The sequence below is a fragment of the Poecilia reticulata genome, chromosome 23, assembly GCF_904066995.2.
Source record: "Poecilia reticulata chromosome 23, P_reticulata-male-v2, whole genome shotgun sequence".
In the NCBI taxonomy this organism is placed as follows: Eukaryota; Metazoa; Chordata; class Actinopteri; order Cyprinodontiformes; family Poeciliidae; genus Poecilia; species Poecilia reticulata.
Window position 1 is genome coordinate 18,175,134 of NC_088852.1, and position 8,528 is coordinate 18,183,661.

The window sequence follows — 8,528 nt, forward strand, 5'->3', positions numbered from 1 at the left end:
ATGGAAGTAGGAATGAAGGGAGTAAAATGGTGTGTGCTAAAGTAGATAGAGTAGGATACTTTTTCCATAATCTTATGGAAGGTATATGTTGTTTTGAGAGTCTTCTTTTCAGCTTTCTTAGGGGGAAACATGCACTTCTAGCAGAGACAATGTACCAGAAGGGAAGTGAAAAATGTGCATTTTAGGATTTGCAGAAGAATCTTGGACATACCAGTAGACCTCAGCTTTGCATATGACAACAAAAACCATCAAAAGACAAAAAAAGATGTCCTAACAGAGATATCTGAAAGTAACCCATTGATCAGTCAGATCTGGTTGAGAAAATAGGCCACTTCTTTGCTGTTACTGTTACTGATTCATTTATGTAAGAGATTCAGAATCTTTTGAGCTCTGAACACATGCCTCCTCTTTATAATTGATCTCACAGTCGTGGCCCGTTTTTACTGTTGTTTTGGTGGCAATTAGCGAACATGACTCAATATTCTGTGAAGCAGATAATCGTGGCACAGAGTCATTTATCTACAACTATGGAACTTGCCAGAAAAGGAAAAGCTGAGAGGATGCAGTCAGTTGATCAAAGACCAATCAAATCAGTCCTTTTTCTCGATCTTTTTGTTTTCTCTATTGATGTGTTTGAGAATAGCAAAGAGCCTTTGAATGACAGACAGTAGAACACGGCTTACTTCATAAGATGGATGAAAATGCAAATTAGTATGCTTCGTTGAATGCAAAAGAGAGCCACTGAAAAAAGTGGGACATGTTCTCACATGCATTACGGCTATGGAGCAACATTCTGCCTGTTATTGATCAACACAAAATAAGTAAAAAACGTTTATTAACAAGAAACGTCCACTCCTATCTTAATAACTATTTATGTATGTGTGAGCATTATTGAGCTCAGTGGTCATGAAGTTCAGGTTACCTGTTCGCTGAAATGATAAAACTGTGGATTGATTTCTGCAATTTAATTGACAGTATAGTTTAATGTTTGTTCACAGTTAACATCTCGGGGAGTGATATGATGTGATCAGTGTACATGGCAGTCAGTTCCTGCTAAATGAGAATCGGTACAAAACAAAGAAATCAGCCTGATGGAGGAAATGTGGCGTGAAGAGGATGAAGCTGAAGGGTCCAGAAAAAGAGCATCTGCAGCTCTCAGGAGGTAAATGGTCCTTCATAGAGAACACCGAGTTCCTTCGCTTTTCAGTAACACACTCATTACATGTAAACAAACTCTGAAGACATTTTTATCCTCTTCGGTCGTTGTTTATTAGAAAACATTTCTAAGCCACCAGTAAATGAGCAGCATGTGTTCAGACTGTATCTTGCATCCTGGGAGGTTTCTCTGTTGTGCTTTGTGGTCTTGACTTGAACCAACATTTATGTCTTTGTTGATTTTTATGAAACAAAACACTAAACGTGTACATGTCTGCCAATTAAAATATCAAATACAAGTTAGTTTATAGAAAAAACAATACTCATTTTGTGATTTTACTCATAGAATGAAGTATTCCAACTTTATATTTTGGTCAGTTTTTATTATTTGGCTTAGGGCAAATAAAAACCCAAAACTCAGCTTTAAAAAAAACGATTTTACATAAGACAATAAGAAGATAATTTTAATACAGAAGTATGGCCCATACTGAAAATACTCATCTGATGTTCCCTTTGCATCAGGAAGTCTTCCCCACATACTCATGATTTAAAATGATCACATTCAATTTTGTTTTATTTATTTTCATTTCTTGTTTATATCCTGTAATATTCTTATTTTCTGCTGAAACCCAAGGCAGAGTTTTTGATTTGTATTATCTGAAACCCAAAAATCACAAAAATGAACAGAAATAAATGCTTGAACTATGTCCAACAAATCTTTACATGGATTTCAGTTTTTAAGAGAAATTTCCTAAAGAAAAAAATGTTTTTGATCATGTTTTACGTCAATACACCTGTGTAACTAGAATATCAAATCTAAAGAGACAGTTGGGTAAAAATATCCATTGTGTGATGCTCAAATTATTTTAATTTTAATCATTTAGTGCTCGTCTCCGTGGCATTTTTTTGTCACAGACCTGCTTCACAGCAGGAGAAGCCGTTCTGTGGTAGTCTAATACTTGCTGCCCCCTAGTGAACCTTATGTTGCACTAGCATTAGACACTTGGTGCTGCAGCTGGATGAGGATAACATAAAAATAAACACATTTTTTGTGTATTCCAACAAGTAGAAGCTGTATTTCATGCTAATATCTTGAATTTAAAAATAGCTTCTCCTTTTCCAAACATTACATCCATGTGAAGAATCACTTTCCCACTGTTATCTTGGCAGTTTCAGAAAGTTTTATTGACATTATTTTAGATATTATCCAGATAGGTTTGTTTGGAATGGCTTAACACAAGTATGAGTGAGAGCATAAAACTATCAGGACAGTGTTGTGCACAAATAAGGGATTAGATTTCACTGTGAGAAAGATGAGAGGAGAGAAGGGATGACACTGGAGATGGAGAATATTAGCAACAACTGCAAATACAAACCAGTTCACCTTCCATCGATTTAAAACACAATGTAAATTCAGAGAAATTTATATCAGAAAAGTAGGTTGCATCATATCCATATAATGCAGATCCAAACAGCTCAGTTTTTTTCTTATTGTTGCAGCTGATGAAATCTCAGGGCACTTTGCAAGTCCATCCATCCAATTTCTTTCACCCTTGTCCCTCAGTGGGGTCAGGAGGGTTGCTGGTGCCCATCTCCAGCTAACGTTCCGGGTGAGAGGTGGGGTCACCCTGGACAGGTTGCCAGTCTGTCGCAGGGCAACACAGAGACACACAGAGACACACAGAATAAACAACCATGTAACAACCATGCACACACACACACACACACCTGGGGGCAATTTGGAAAGGCCAATTAACCTAACAGTCATGTTTTTGGACTGTGGAAGGAAACCGGAGTACCCGGAGAAAACCCACGTATGCACAGGGAGAACATGCAAACTCCATGCAGAAGGACTGGGGCCGGGAATCGAACCCAGAACCTTTGTGCTGCAAGGCAACAGCTCTACCAACTGCGCCACTGTGCGGCCCCACTTTGCAAGTCAAATTAGTCAAATTTATATACAGTGAAACAAAATCCAATTCCATCTAAATTCAATTCATGTCCATCCAGTTTTTTCCACACTGTAAAAAAACAACAACCCCAAAACATCTCTAACTTATGTTAAGATAGGTTGACAGAATATAACTATTTACTAACAGTGACTTTCTGAATGACTTTGCTGCTCTTCTCACTCACCTGTCAACCCTCTCACCAAACATCATAGTATTGGGTGATTTCAATATTCACATGGACGATGGCAATAGTTCTCTGACTAAAGACTTTTCATCCTGCCTCCAGAGTTTTGGTCTCCAGCAGTTCATCAATGTTCCCACTCATTCTAAGGGTCATGTCCTGGATCTAGTCTGTTGTTCTGGTGTTTCCCCCTCTGATTATACAGCAGATGAACTCGCCATAACCGACCATTTCCTCCTCTCATTTAATATTTGTCTCCCTCTCTCAATCACTAAGCTTTCCCGTCTTATCTCTTTCCGTAACATTAAGGATATTAATTTAAATTCTCTCTCCTCCGGCGTCAATTCTCTCATGGACAATATATACTCAACTCTAAATTCAACCACCCTAGATGACCTGGTCTCACATTACAACACTGGTCTTCACTCAATACTCAACTCTCTTGCTCCGTTAAAAACCAGATCTGTTTCTTTTGCTCGTTCTGCCCCCTGGTTTACTCCTGAACTTCGGCTCTTGAAGGCCAAAGGACGGCAACTTGAGAGGCTCCACCGGAAAACTGGACTAGTTGTTCATAAAGACATTTACAAAAATCACATATTACATTATAAGGACTGTATCACTCAAGCCAAATCCTTCTACTACACTGGTTTAATCTGTTCAAATGAAGGCTCCACCAAGTCAATATTCTCACTTTATAAGAACATCATTCAAGTTCCGGACTCTCTACCTTCATATTTGTGTTCAACTGATTTTTGTAATTCCCTCATGTCATTTTTTGACAGTAAAATTCTTAAGATCCACCAGCATCTCAGCTTACAACCCTCCCCCTGTCCTACTCTTGAACTTTCTCCTCCAGCCCACTCCTTCTCTTCCTTCCAGCTCCCAACAACATCAGAAATTACAACCCTTATACACAAATCCAAGTCGTCCACCTGTCTGCTTTACCCTCTTCCCACAGTCCTGGTTAAAGCCTGTGCCCCATCCATACTCCCTCTTATCTCTGCCATTATTCACTCCTCTCTCTCCACTGGAACAGTTCCTGCTTCATTTAAAATTGCTGCCATAACCCCTATCTTAAAAAAACCTGGTGCTGATCACTATAATCTGAATAATTTCCGTCCTATCTCCAACTTGCCTTTCATTTCCAAAATTCTTGAGAAGATAGTAGCATCCCAACTTCACACTTATTTATCCAACAATAACCTGTATGAACTGTTTCAGTCTGGTTTTCGTCCCCTCCACAGTACAGAAACAGCTCTCATAAAAATCACCAATGACCTCCTTATGGCAGCTGACTCCGGCTTGCTGTCCATTCTCATCCTACTTGATTTGAGTGCAGCGTTTGACACTATCTGCCATGCTACCCTACTCAACAGACTCTCCTCTATTGGTATCACTCAGACTCCTCTAAACTGGTTTAAATCATATCTCTCTGGCCGCACTCAGTTCATTCGGATCAAATCCTTCTCTTCCCAGCCTTCCTCTGTCACATCAGGAGTTCCCCAGGGATCTGTCTTAGGGCCCCTCCTCTTCATTATTTATCTCCTTCCCCTGGGCAATATTTTTCGCAAGTATGACATTGATTTCCACTGTTATGCGGATGACACCCAGCTCTATGTTTCCAGTAAGCCCGCCTCCAACCTCCCACCGTCTTCGCTTACTGACTGCTTGACTGAAATAAAATCCTGGTTCTCCTCAAATCTGCTTAAGCTTAACAGTGATAAAACAGAGGTTCTTCTCATTGGTACCAAATCTACTCTGGCCAAAATTAAAAGCTTCAGTCTTGTAATTGATAACTGTCCCGTTTCTCCCTCCCCTCAGGTAAAGAGTCTGGGTGTCATCCTTGACAGCACCCTGTCTTTCCAGTCTCATATTAATAACATTACCCGCTCGGCTTATTTTCACCTACGCAACATCAACCGCCTCCGCCCCTCCCTTACTCCCCATTCCACTGCCATCCTTGTTCACTGTCTTGTGACATCACGCCTGGACTATTGCAACTCCCTTCTGTTTGGTCTCACCCAGAAATCTCTTCATAAGCTCCAACTGGTCCAGAATTCAGCTGCCCGTATCATTACCAAAACCCCATCCATGCACCACATCACTCCTGTCCTGCAAAGACTCCATTGGCTGCCCACCAAGTTCCGCATAGAATACAAAATTCTTCTGTACACTTTCAAGGCCCTTTACAATCTCTCCCCACCATATCTTTCAAATCTTATTCATATTGCCATTCCCTCTCGCTCCCTCAGATCATCCTCCTCAATCCATTTCACTGTCCCCTCTGCCCGTCTCACCACCATGGGGAGCAGAGCTTTCAGTCGCTCTGCTCCCCAACTCTGGAACTCATTACCACCATACCTTAGAAACATAAAGTCATTATCAAATTTTAAAACCGAACTCAAAACACACCTTTTTAGATCTGCCTTTTCCACATGACACAATTGGTTTGCCTGATTTTACATAGATTTTATATAGATACATTGTTTTGTTTTATTTATTTTTATCTATTTTTAACTTTTACATTTTATTTGTTTCTGTCACAGTTTTTTTACTATTGTACGGTGTCCTTGAGTGCCAGAAAGGCGCCTTTGAAATAAAATGTATTATTATTATTATTATTATTGTATTTACTGTAAAATTCTGCCAGAATTTTCTGTAAATTACAGAATTATTTTTACAGTGCCGTAGATTCTCATCAGATTCAGACCCAATTGAAAACAATCCGGTTTATTTCCAGTTATAGCACCAAAAGTTACAATGTTAATATTCGATACAATAAAGTCTAATTGATCATGTAATGCCTCTTCATAAAAAAGGAAAAAAAAAACATTAAAAAAACTCCACCCAAATAATCTCAGTAATTACATTTGCAGCAAACCCTTCTCCATAGCAAGCACACGGTGACAGTGGAAAGTAAGAACTCTATCAACAGGAAGAAATATCCAGCAGAACAGAACCACAGAACTGAAGACAAAATGTTTTATTTAATTACTCAGTGCTACTCAGTTAAGTGCTAGTGGACACAAAAGATCAGTAATCAGAATATTATATCAAATATTTGTCACAAATGAAAATGTCCCACAACAGCTTACATCACTGATCTCACTAATTTGTTTTTAATTGTTCATTTCCTTTTTTTTAAAGTCAATTAGGGAATTAGTTTTTTTCTACATACCGGTTAAGAAAAAGCATAACTGATCTATATTTTGCCATGCCAAACAAAATTATGGTTGTTATTTGCAGGTTTCCCACTCAGTAATCTTTTTTTTTTCTCATGCGAAAAATACAAAACAGTAAAAATAAAACTATATAAAGATAAGCTGTAAATACATATTCAAAGATAAACTGTATATATATATATATATCAGTGATGTGCGGTCAGGGGAGGCATCATGGAAAATAATATATAATAATAAAATCATTTATCTTGCTATTTTTACCCTGTGGTTTGTACTATAAAGTACCTATTTTTTACTTAGCTTAGTCAATTCTGATTATTTTTTCTTCAAAATCGCTGGATTTTCCCATTTTCCCATTCAAATGCTCAGAAGCGAAGCTGGTGAGGCAGCAGCGAGTTGAGCCTCACCTGGGATTGCACAACCTCTCGCTAACTGCACTGGCTGCCATTCTATGGGGGCATGTTGGTCCTGTCTGTACGCCCAGTGGCGCAACTACACATTATTCAGGTGGATGCGAAAACATAGATTGCCCCCCCTGTTATTAATGAAAAAATTTATAACAGCTGGGATGGGCAGCAGAATGGAAGCTGAGACAAGGTGAAAAACAATAAAAATAAAGGAGAAATGAAATCTGAAACCTCCAATAAAACAAATCCAGAACAAAAATAATGAGAATAGCTGAACTGACACAAAGAATGTTTATTCTTTACACAAAGAATGTTTATTCTTTGTTAAAAAAAAAAAGGCAAAACGTAAGAAAACAAACAAGAAAAAAATTATCAAAACAGAAAATTATTAAGGTTAAATGTCCAAACAACAAGGGATCATCAGACCTGATGCTTGGCCCAAATGTGTTCATCCAAACACTACAGCAAATTCACATTGTAAAGACTGAAAAATGGGGGTGAGGGGAACACAAGGTGTTACGATAACCTCGTCAAAATCTAGATCACAGCTACATGAGATTTTCTTGATGTTTGACAAAAACGGGTGTCAGGAAATATCCCATTGAAAAGGTACTTTTAAAAATATAAAGAAAAGGGCATACGTTTTTAAGCATATCTATAATTCAATAATGCCAAAGAAACAACTAACACTTCCTGTATATTTCTCTCCAATGTCTCTCCTTACATGGGGTGATCAACACTTTCATGGAGTTTATTGTAATAACAGCAGCTTGCCACATTGCTTGTGTGGGCTGATGCTGAAAAGCTTCAGTACCCACATTAATATACATCACTGTTTTTACATGACACTTTATGTAACACAACATGTCAACAATCTGTGCAGACAAAAGGTGCAACAAGGAAATTAAACTATAACTGTGAAGTCTCTCTTAGTCATAGAAAAAATACACCACTTTCTGGAACATTAATGTATTTTCAGGAGATATACTTCACCTGAGCAGAGAGGAAGATGGCTGCTGGAACTAGCCTGTTTAGAGCCATGATGTGCATTAGGCCTTCAAACCACTTCCTGTCTGTTGGTTAGTCTACAGGAAGTCACATGTCTGCTGCATCCTGCTGAGAGTGGGTTCATGTTCTGATTGGGCTGCATGCTTTATGACTACAAAGCCTGAAGAATCAATGATGGGCAGAATAGAGAAGCTTTCGTTTCTTTGATTCCTGGAAATGAAATCAGTCAGAAAAAAAAAGATATATGAATAGTAGATAACCAGAGTGACTTTAGCTGCTTACTTTTAGGAAGATGGTTGAACATTTATTAGAATTTCTAGTCTTTCAATTAAAATCTATGTTGACAATTTTTTTGAACACAAAGTCAGGAGTTGGGCAAATAATTTCACTTAATATTACCAATTTGCCTATTTAAGCAGCTATATGTAACTTTTCTAAAGAATACATTTTTCACATATTTGTTAAAACTATCACCATGTCGTGAAGGTATACTATATGAGACAGATGATCTGTGAAAAAATGGAGCTACTCTTTCTCCGACACTAGCACGTTTAGCAGCACGTACAACAGATTGTTTGACAACTTCCTTCACTTCCTCCGCTGCCATCGCTAAAACTACAGGCAGACTACGATTCTAAAACAG

The 8,528-nt window shown here is 38.3% G+C and overlaps 1 long non-coding RNA gene across 1 annotated transcript; it reads right to left on the reverse strand.

Moving 5' to 3' along the window:
* Nucleotides 1-1,721: 1,721 nt before the first annotated feature.
* On the reverse strand, nucleotides 1,722-8,144 carry LOC145550210 (uncharacterized). Its single transcript, XR_014086126.1, has 2 exons — nucleotides 7,871-8,144; nucleotides 1,722-2,800 (listed from the first exon to the last, which is right to left on the reverse strand). It is a non-coding gene; the product is annotated as an uncharacterized LOC145550210 (long non-coding RNA).
* Nucleotides 8,145-8,528: the final 384 nt, after the last annotated feature.